The 8,736-nt window shown below is 37.8% G+C and overlaps 1 long non-coding RNA gene across 2 annotated transcripts; it reads right to left on the bottom strand.

Annotated features, from left to right (window-relative positions):
* On the bottom strand, positions 1 to 5,029 carry LOC125257017. Of its 2 annotated transcripts, XR_007182231.1 has the most exons (5): positions 4,412 to 5,029; positions 4,059 to 4,155; positions 3,734 to 3,784; positions 2,943 to 3,036; positions 1 to 450 (listed from the first exon to the last, which is right to left on the bottom strand). It is a non-coding gene; the product is annotated as an uncharacterized LOC125257017 (long non-coding RNA). The 2 variants fall into 2 exon arrangements; XR_007182230.1 differs by lacking the exon at positions 3,734 to 3,784 and having other exon boundaries at positions 4,412 to 4,774.
* Between the last annotated feature and the right edge of the window lie 3,707 nt (positions 5,030 to 8,736).

Below are 8,736 nucleotides of genomic sequence, written 5' to 3' on the forward strand. Positions count from 1 at the left end.
TATTCTTAAGTATTTATTGAAAAACAACAGTTAATTCACAAAATGTTCAAGCATAAAATAATTGGGCTGTCAAGTCAAAAATATAACTTTAAAACAGTCTTAGATTTTTTTCCCTCCAAGTATAAGACCGCACAAACAAGGAAATATGTTTGTTTAAAAATTAATTTTAAAACTGTAAAAGTTTGTAAAATTAAATTAATAATATAAAATAACTATGTTCTAACACCACCAGAAACAGAGTAGATAATTTTTATGTAAGAAAGGTAATTCAACAGTACTTTCTGTACGAACTAAGTGTACTCCAAAGGCAGTGCACGGACTTGGCAGACATCACCTCATCTTCAAAGACAATCAAAATATCCAGTGGGTTAAAAGGTAAAAAGTTCCCTCTTCCTCCTCTACAGCAATGATGGTGAGTGTTGCCTTCTGCACCTGGTCAAGCTCCTTTTTCTAAACGCATTGGGGAAAAAAAAAAAATTGTGTTAGTGTATGTCACCACACATAAAAACAACCCTTGTCAGAGCAGACACCATATTTAAATTTTCATAAATGAAAATAACATTGTGAAGGTTTTGGAGTAATGTTTACTCAATAGGGTGTGCTATTTAAAACCCTGTAGTACTTTAATTTTCACAACATGTCTTCCAGAGTTGTTTGAATGTTCATTTTTATTAATAAAAATTTAATTTGGCGTCAACCTAAAGTTATAAATTTATTACACTAACTAAAGAAAAGTGGTGCTTAAAGGGTTAGTTCACCCAAAAATGAAAATTCTGTCATTTATTACTCACCCTCATGCCGTTCCACTAGCCTGGTAATACCAGACTCTGCTACTTCTCTTTGCTTCGTAGACAGAGTCTGGAATGGCATAATAGAGAAGTGTTTACTCTCTCGCTAGGTCGCGCTTGTCTGAAGTTTAAAATCATTGGTTACCCGTAAGCCAATCAGATACGTTTAGTTATGACGTATGTTATGCAGCTTCGAAGCACAGACATCATGCATCGAACTCAAATCTATGATTGAACTTCCACTATAAACCTGTTGTAAACACACACAGCTGTCAACATTGAACACTGAAAATAAGGGAGATTTCCCGGAATCCATCCCAAAAATAAGGGATTTTTTACACGATTATCATGCGCACCGTTGTCATCATCTTTTAGCTTAGGATATTTTTTCAAATGAGACCATTTTCATTTTCACGTTTCTGTGAGCTTTCGTTCGTAAACAATCAATGATACGCTCTCGAACTGAGAACCATCCAAACCATCGATCAGTGCAAACGTTTTAGGATCATGCCCAAACGTTATGTCAATCAAGCCAAACCGAAATTTGAAGGCTGATCTCTCAGGTTGACGCGCAAGCTGGGCTGACTTGAATTAAGTTTTCGTGAGGATTTATAGTTTATGGACTTTTTTGATTTCGGTAAATACATCTAGAAAGGTAAAAGCATTGATGGCATCTATAAAACAGATATCTGAAAGCCAGTGAGGAGGACGCACGAGAGGAGACCTGCGCGTTTAATTGGTATGTGTACTGTAATACTGCATTTACAAGGCTTATCAGTGGCGTGCATTTTTATCGTGAAAGTTAAAGTAGCCTACCCTTTGCGGTTGCGTCGCGGTGCCCCCGTGTTCCCATTTCTCCCGATGTCCATTGCAATTTATTTACTTCCTTTCCCGCGAGCCTTTCAAAGAAACTCCATGAGCGGAAAGACGCGTTCGGCGCATACTTGCATCGCCCGTGGTCAAGTGCAAGCCACTTCACAGACACAGATATGAACACATGATGATGCGAGCGAAATACCGTTTGAAAAAGAGTTGAATGTTCTCCATAACAGAGCGAATTACATCCCGTGTCTCGCTTCGGTTTTCGATTTCTCTAACCTACAATGTAAAACTCGGCGCTTAGCATCTACGTCATGGCTCTCAGCCCGCCCTCTGTTCGTTGATTGGCCCGGCTGTTTCCAGACCGGTGGCAAACACAAAGCTCTGACGCTGTCTCAGACTGAGTACAGAAGCGAAATGAAATTGAGCGGAAGTAGGAAGTCTGACGTAGTCAGGCTACCGTTCCACACCCATAAGACCTTCTTTCATCTTCAGAACATAAATTAAGGTATTTTTCATAAAATCTGGTGGCTCAGTGAGGCCTGCATCGCCAGCAAGATATTGAACACTTTCAGATGTCTAAAAAGCTACTAAAAACATATTTAAAACAGTTCATGTGACAGTGGTTCAACCTTAATATTATAAAGCGATGAGAACACTTTTTGTAAGCCAAAAAACAAAATGACTTTATTCAACAATATCTATTGATGGTCGATTTCAAAACACTGCTTAATGAAGCTTTACGAATCTTGTTTCGTATAAGTGGTTTGGAGCGGCTATCAAACTGCCAAAGTCACATGAACCATTGACATTTCAAAACACTTGATGTAACAAAGCCTCGTTTACTGAAATCAGTGACTTCAGCGCTCTGAACCACTGATTCGAAACAAAAGATTTGTAAAACTTTGAAGATTCATGAAGCAGTGTTTTGATATCGGCAATCATTAGATATTGTTGAAAAGTATTCTAGCCACTTTATAATATTAAGGTTGAACCACTGTAGTCACATGAACTGTTTTAAATGTTTTTAGTAGCTTTCTGGGCATTAAAAGTGTACAATATCTTGCTGGCGATGCAGGCCTTACTAACATCTGATTTCATCAAAAACATCTTAATTAGTGTTCTGAAGATGAACGAAGGTCTTACGGGTGTGGAACGACATGAGGGTGAGTAATTAATGACTGAATTTTCATTTTTGGGTGAACTAACCCTTTAAAAGGATAGTTCAGCTTCAAGAGGAACATAAAAACACAGTTACCCACACCATGCATTTATGCTCATGTCAGCAAAAAGCTTAAAATGTTGCTAAGTAAATATAATGTTGTTTTGACCTACCTTGTGTCTTAAAAACATCGGCAGACTCTTCTTTACAGATAGTAAGACCCGCCAGATCGTAGTTCGAATGACATCAAAGCCAAAAAATGCAGCCCTTGAAAACAAAACAAAAAAAATTAGGTTAGTTTAACTCACAATTAAACAACATTTATGGTCAGTTTATTTTTATGATTCATGATAAGACAATTTTCAATCACTGCAACCTAGGATTAGCAATTAATTGACACCTTTATACAAACCCAAGTCAACTTCAGGATAAGTGCCAGTGGAAAATAACACAAGATAATTTTTCTTATCCATATTAATAAAGTCAGCTATAACCAGAACTTAAGACGTAACCAGTATTCTTCTGAAGCAATACAACATGACAAGACAGACTGAAATTTAAGTTGTTATTCACTCTGCCAATACAGAAAATGGTGACAATACATTATCAAACATCATTGGTCCTTGGAGGTCATGATGCCATTCATGTGGTGTGCAAGAACCAATATAGCTTGATGTTAGTTGAGGTTTGTATTATTTTTTGTGTGGGCTGTGTATGCATTGATCAATATGTTTAGATTTAAATTTCATTATAATAAGTTGCAAAAACAAATATTGTATTGCTTCAGTATATACTTACCATTTGTGCTGCAATAAATTTCTGGTCATCATTACATACATTTGCAAAAATAGCAATTTAAAAATTTAAATTGAAGAAAGATGCATTTAACATGTTCATAACGTGACAATTTGCATTTCGTACCATACTAAAGCCCATCGATTTGTTCAATGTGAATTATACTTACTTATATTATTGTAGCCATGTTGATATCACACCACCTTTCAACGTCTTTGCTCTGAAAAGATTAATTTCAAAAGCATGACAACAAATTGTTATTATGAGTTTCACATTAGAAAACGTGAAGAGCAAATAACAGTCTTAAATGTTAACTAACGTTAGCAAAACAGCCATCATAAACGACCCTCGAGCCTCTGTTCACCGGGGCTTCGGCTTGCTTTAGTAAACTGAATTAGCATTACAAGGATATATTATGTGAAACTTACGAAGCGGGTCATAAATAAATATTAACAATAAGTTTAAAGGTTGTAATATGGGTGGGTTTACATTACCTGTTGCTGTAGTTTCTGCGGCGCCGCGCGCGCGAGAGATGTGGAAGATGGTCTGCCAACCGTCTCAAAATATAAAAGTCGCGTTATCTGAGTCCGACTGTGAGAAAGCACAAAAAAATATTTCTTAATTTACCACAGACAGCCTGTGGGGTACAAAAACACAGCATTTCACCTGCCGTCGATAACTTGGATAACGTGTTGGCTGGCGGCCTGGCGCCTCGACTGTTTGCTAGCAAACGTTAAACAAATTAGTATTACCGAGCTGGTTAATCTTCAATTAAATAGGTACGAGAACAAAACCGAAAACGTTCAAAAGTGCCACAAATATGAATAAAGTAGTTAGAAATGCTTACCTGTTATTTTTCTTGACCGTTGCGTGAGCCCGTCCTCCTGCTGCGACTGAAGGAGGGAAAATGGCGCCGGCGCGATTTTTTGTTGCCTAGAAACGCACTTGGGTAATACTTTGACATGAATAAATGTAATTACTTTAAAAAGGCTTAATGTAGGTGTGTAGGCTTAATATGAAACAGATCAATGTATTTATTATTGTTTGTGTGTTTATTTGATAGCTTTTAGTTATTTATTTATGGACGACGTAAGCTACTAGATTAAATTAATTTCTGTAACTTAAACCATTAAAGTTAAAATAACATAGTGACTTATTTAGTTTGAGTTCTACTTAATATAATACGTTTTTGAGTTCACATCACAACATTTGTTAAGTTGAATTAACTTTTTTTTTTAAAGTTTTAAGTAAAATTAACTTATTTCATTTAGTGAATTCCAGTTAGGTTTTACAGTGTACACTGTATTTACAGTAGTGACTTTACATTATATTATATAATAATAATGAATTTGTAGTCAACATGTCAAAGTTTGTCACACACATACTTACACACTCACAAACACTCACACACATACACACACACACACTTACACACATACACACACACACACACACACACACACATACACACACACACACACACACACACTCTTACACACTCACACACACACACTCTTACACCCTCACTCACAAACACACACACACACACACACTTACACACACACTCACAAACACACACTCACACACACACACACACACTCTTACACACTCACTCACAAACACACACTCACACACACACTTACACCCTCACTCACAAACACACACTCACACACACACACACACACACACACACACACACACACACACTCTTACACACTCACTCACAAACACACACTCACACACACACTTACACCCTCACTCACAAACACACACAAACACACACACACACACACACACACACACACACACACTCTTACACACTCACTCACAAACACACACTCACACACACACTTACACACTTACACCCTCACTCACACACACACACACACACACTCTTACACACACACTCACACACACACTCACACACACTCACACACACACACACACTCTTACACCCTCACTCACAAACACACACACACACACACACACACACTCTTACACACACACACACACACACACACACACACACACACACACTCTTACACACTCACTCACGAACACACACACACACACACTCACACACACACACACACACACTCTTACACACTCACTCACGAACACACACACACACACACACTCTTACACACACACTCACACACACACACACACACACACACACACACACACACACACACACACTCTTACACACTCACTCACGAACACACACACACACACACTCTTACACCCTCACTCACAAACACACACACACACTCTTACACACACACTCACAAACACACACTCACACACACACACACACACACACACACACACACACACACACACACACACACACACACACACTCTTACACACTCACTCACAAACACACACTCACACACACAATATAATTCACAAATGAAGTAATGTAAATGAGATTTCATTTGCTGCACAGAAGTGACATTTCACTGTGTATATTTGACGTATATTTCTATCATAATTGATTATCCATTATCTCATCAGTTTTGGCCATTTTCCCCACTAACGTTCTCTAGTTGAACTGGAGCTCAAACGGTCCTGAAGAGGCTCCAGCTGTGAAAGCAGCTCACAGTAACGCCAGCACTCAGAGACGAGATTTCCAGCCAATCAGAGACGCTCCTGTCAGAGTGAGAGAGACCAGCAGACCCGCGGCCAGAGGAATCAGTGCGTTCTGTGTGTGTGTGTGTGATAGTATTTATGAAATCAGCTCCTTCTATTATCAAACATGGCTTTTTTAATGCTTTTGCAGTCCCAGCTCTCAGTTTCTTTGACCAATCAGAAAAACTCCAGGATTTTCATAGACCCGAATGATTCTTGAAGATCACATGACCAGCTCTACCAAGGAAAGGTGAGATTGTTTTATTGTCAAAATATTAAAAAAATCAACGTTTTATCATCATTTTCTCTTCTGCTTATCACAAAAGATGATATTCAAAGAATGTCAGTAACCAAACAGTTGATGGAATACTAAAAAATACTGTAGAAGTCAACTATTATCTTCTTTTCTTCCGGGAATGAACACATCACAATATCCTCATTTAAATAATGCATATGCAGAATAAAGGGGCGGGGCCTGGTTGAGTTAGTTAGTAGTGTTGAAACTGGCGGTTATGGTAAGGGGCGGGACATTTCCTAAACACCAATCACAACACACTGCTCCAGCCGACCAATCAGAGCACACTGTGCTTTTCAGAAGGCGGGGCTTCATAGAGACAGAGCATTACTGACAGACTGGGAAGAGAGGAGCTGCAACAATGGAGAATATGAGGAAAATAATCAACAAACCTGTTCTAGTAGAGCCCAAAAACAACATCAAGCTAATAATATGTCTTCTTTAATTAATGTCTTTAATTGAACAGGTTCTGAAAGACTCTGGCAGTTTCATATTGATTTTGTCGTGTCGCTATTATACGAGTGTCTCTGTGCATTAATCAAGTTCCAGTACAAATTTGCAAAGCACTTAAAAGCCCATTTGAAGTGACAATACTGTTAAAGTTATTCACACTCAGGTTTAGCATGAGTAAAGCGTGCTTCAGTGACAGATAACAGACTCGTGCAAATGAACCGCCACTGATATGTGAAATAACTTTCTTAAAGGAATGAATCACTCAAGGCCTACATTTAAGATTGATGTTTTTGCATTACAGTTTTAACATAAACAAACTAATAAACTGATGCATATTTGTCAGTCATACATACATGAAGAAACAGGTAAGATTTTTATAATAGTACTAATAAACTGAATGTCAATAATGTCAGGTTAATCATCAATCAATCCAATTTGTTTCAGTTCCATCCATATATTTTTGCTCAATATTAACTGTTCAACAGCTAGCCATATTTTAATAATGTTCATACTTAAAGGTGCAGTAAGCGATTTCTGAGAAACTCTGTTGATATTTGAAATCCCTATCTTTATAACTCCGCCCCCAAATACAAAAACACGCTATGCAGCACAGGCATGAGTGGACACGCCCCTTACTGCTGATTGGCTACAAGTGTGTTTTGGTGCTCGGTCTGATCTCAGAAATCGCTTACTCAACCTTAAACTTAATAAATTTAATTGTTTTCACAATGAACAGATTTATGCTGATAAAGCATTTTGAATGAATGCATTTTGAAAATATAATTACAGTTGTAATTAGTAAATAGTAAATAGTATCTATGTAAATAGACTGACAAATATGCATCACATTAAGTTGATTAGTTTGTTTATGTAAAAACTGTCTAATCCAAAAGGATGAAAATGTTATATGTAATATTAATATATATACATGAATCTAAATATTTTTAGTGGTAAACTCTAAAAACTGCTGGGTTAAAAACAACCCAAGTTGGGTTGAAAATGGACAAACTCAGTGATTGGGTTAAATGTTTGTAATTTAATAAATGTTAATTTCCAACATATTTTGGGTTCATTTTAAGCAAAATACAGTAATTTTTAAACAATAGTTGAGTTAATAAAACTACCCAGCAGGTTGGGCAAACATTTAACCCAACCGCTGAGTTACAACAGCCCAATCAATAGGTTAAAACAGCCCAATCGCTGGGTTAAAACAACCCATTCGCTGGGCTAAAACAACCCAATCACTGGGCTAAAACAACCCAATCACTGGGTTAAAACAACCCATTCACTGAGCTAAAACAACCCAATCGCTGGGCTAAAACAGCCCAATCGCTGTGTTAAAACAACCCAATCGCTGCGTTAAAACAACCCAATCGCTGAGCCAAAACAACCCAATCGCTGAGCTAAAACAACCCAATCGCTGAGCTAAAACAACCCAATCTCTGAGCTAAAACAACCCAATCTCTGAGCTAAAACAACCCATTTGCTGAGCTAAAACAACCCAATCGCTGAGCCAAAACAACCCAATCTCTGAGCTAAAACAATCCAATCTCTGAGCTAAAACAACCCAATCTCTGAACTAAAACAACCCAATCACTGGGTTAAAACAACCCATTTGCTGAGCTAAAACAACCCAATCGCTGAGCCAAAACAACCCAATCGCTGAGCTAAAACAACCCAATCACTGGGTTAAAACAACCCAATCGCTGAGCTAAAACAACCCAATCACTGGGCTAAAACAGCCCAATCGCTGGGTTAAAACAACCCAATCGCTGAGCCAAAACAACCCAAT

The sequence above is a fragment of the Megalobrama amblycephala genome, linkage group LG21 (genome assembly GCF_018812025.1).
Source record: "Megalobrama amblycephala isolate DHTTF-2021 linkage group LG21, ASM1881202v1, whole genome shotgun sequence".
NCBI lineage: Eukaryota > Metazoa > Chordata > Actinopteri > Cypriniformes > Xenocyprididae > Megalobrama > Megalobrama amblycephala.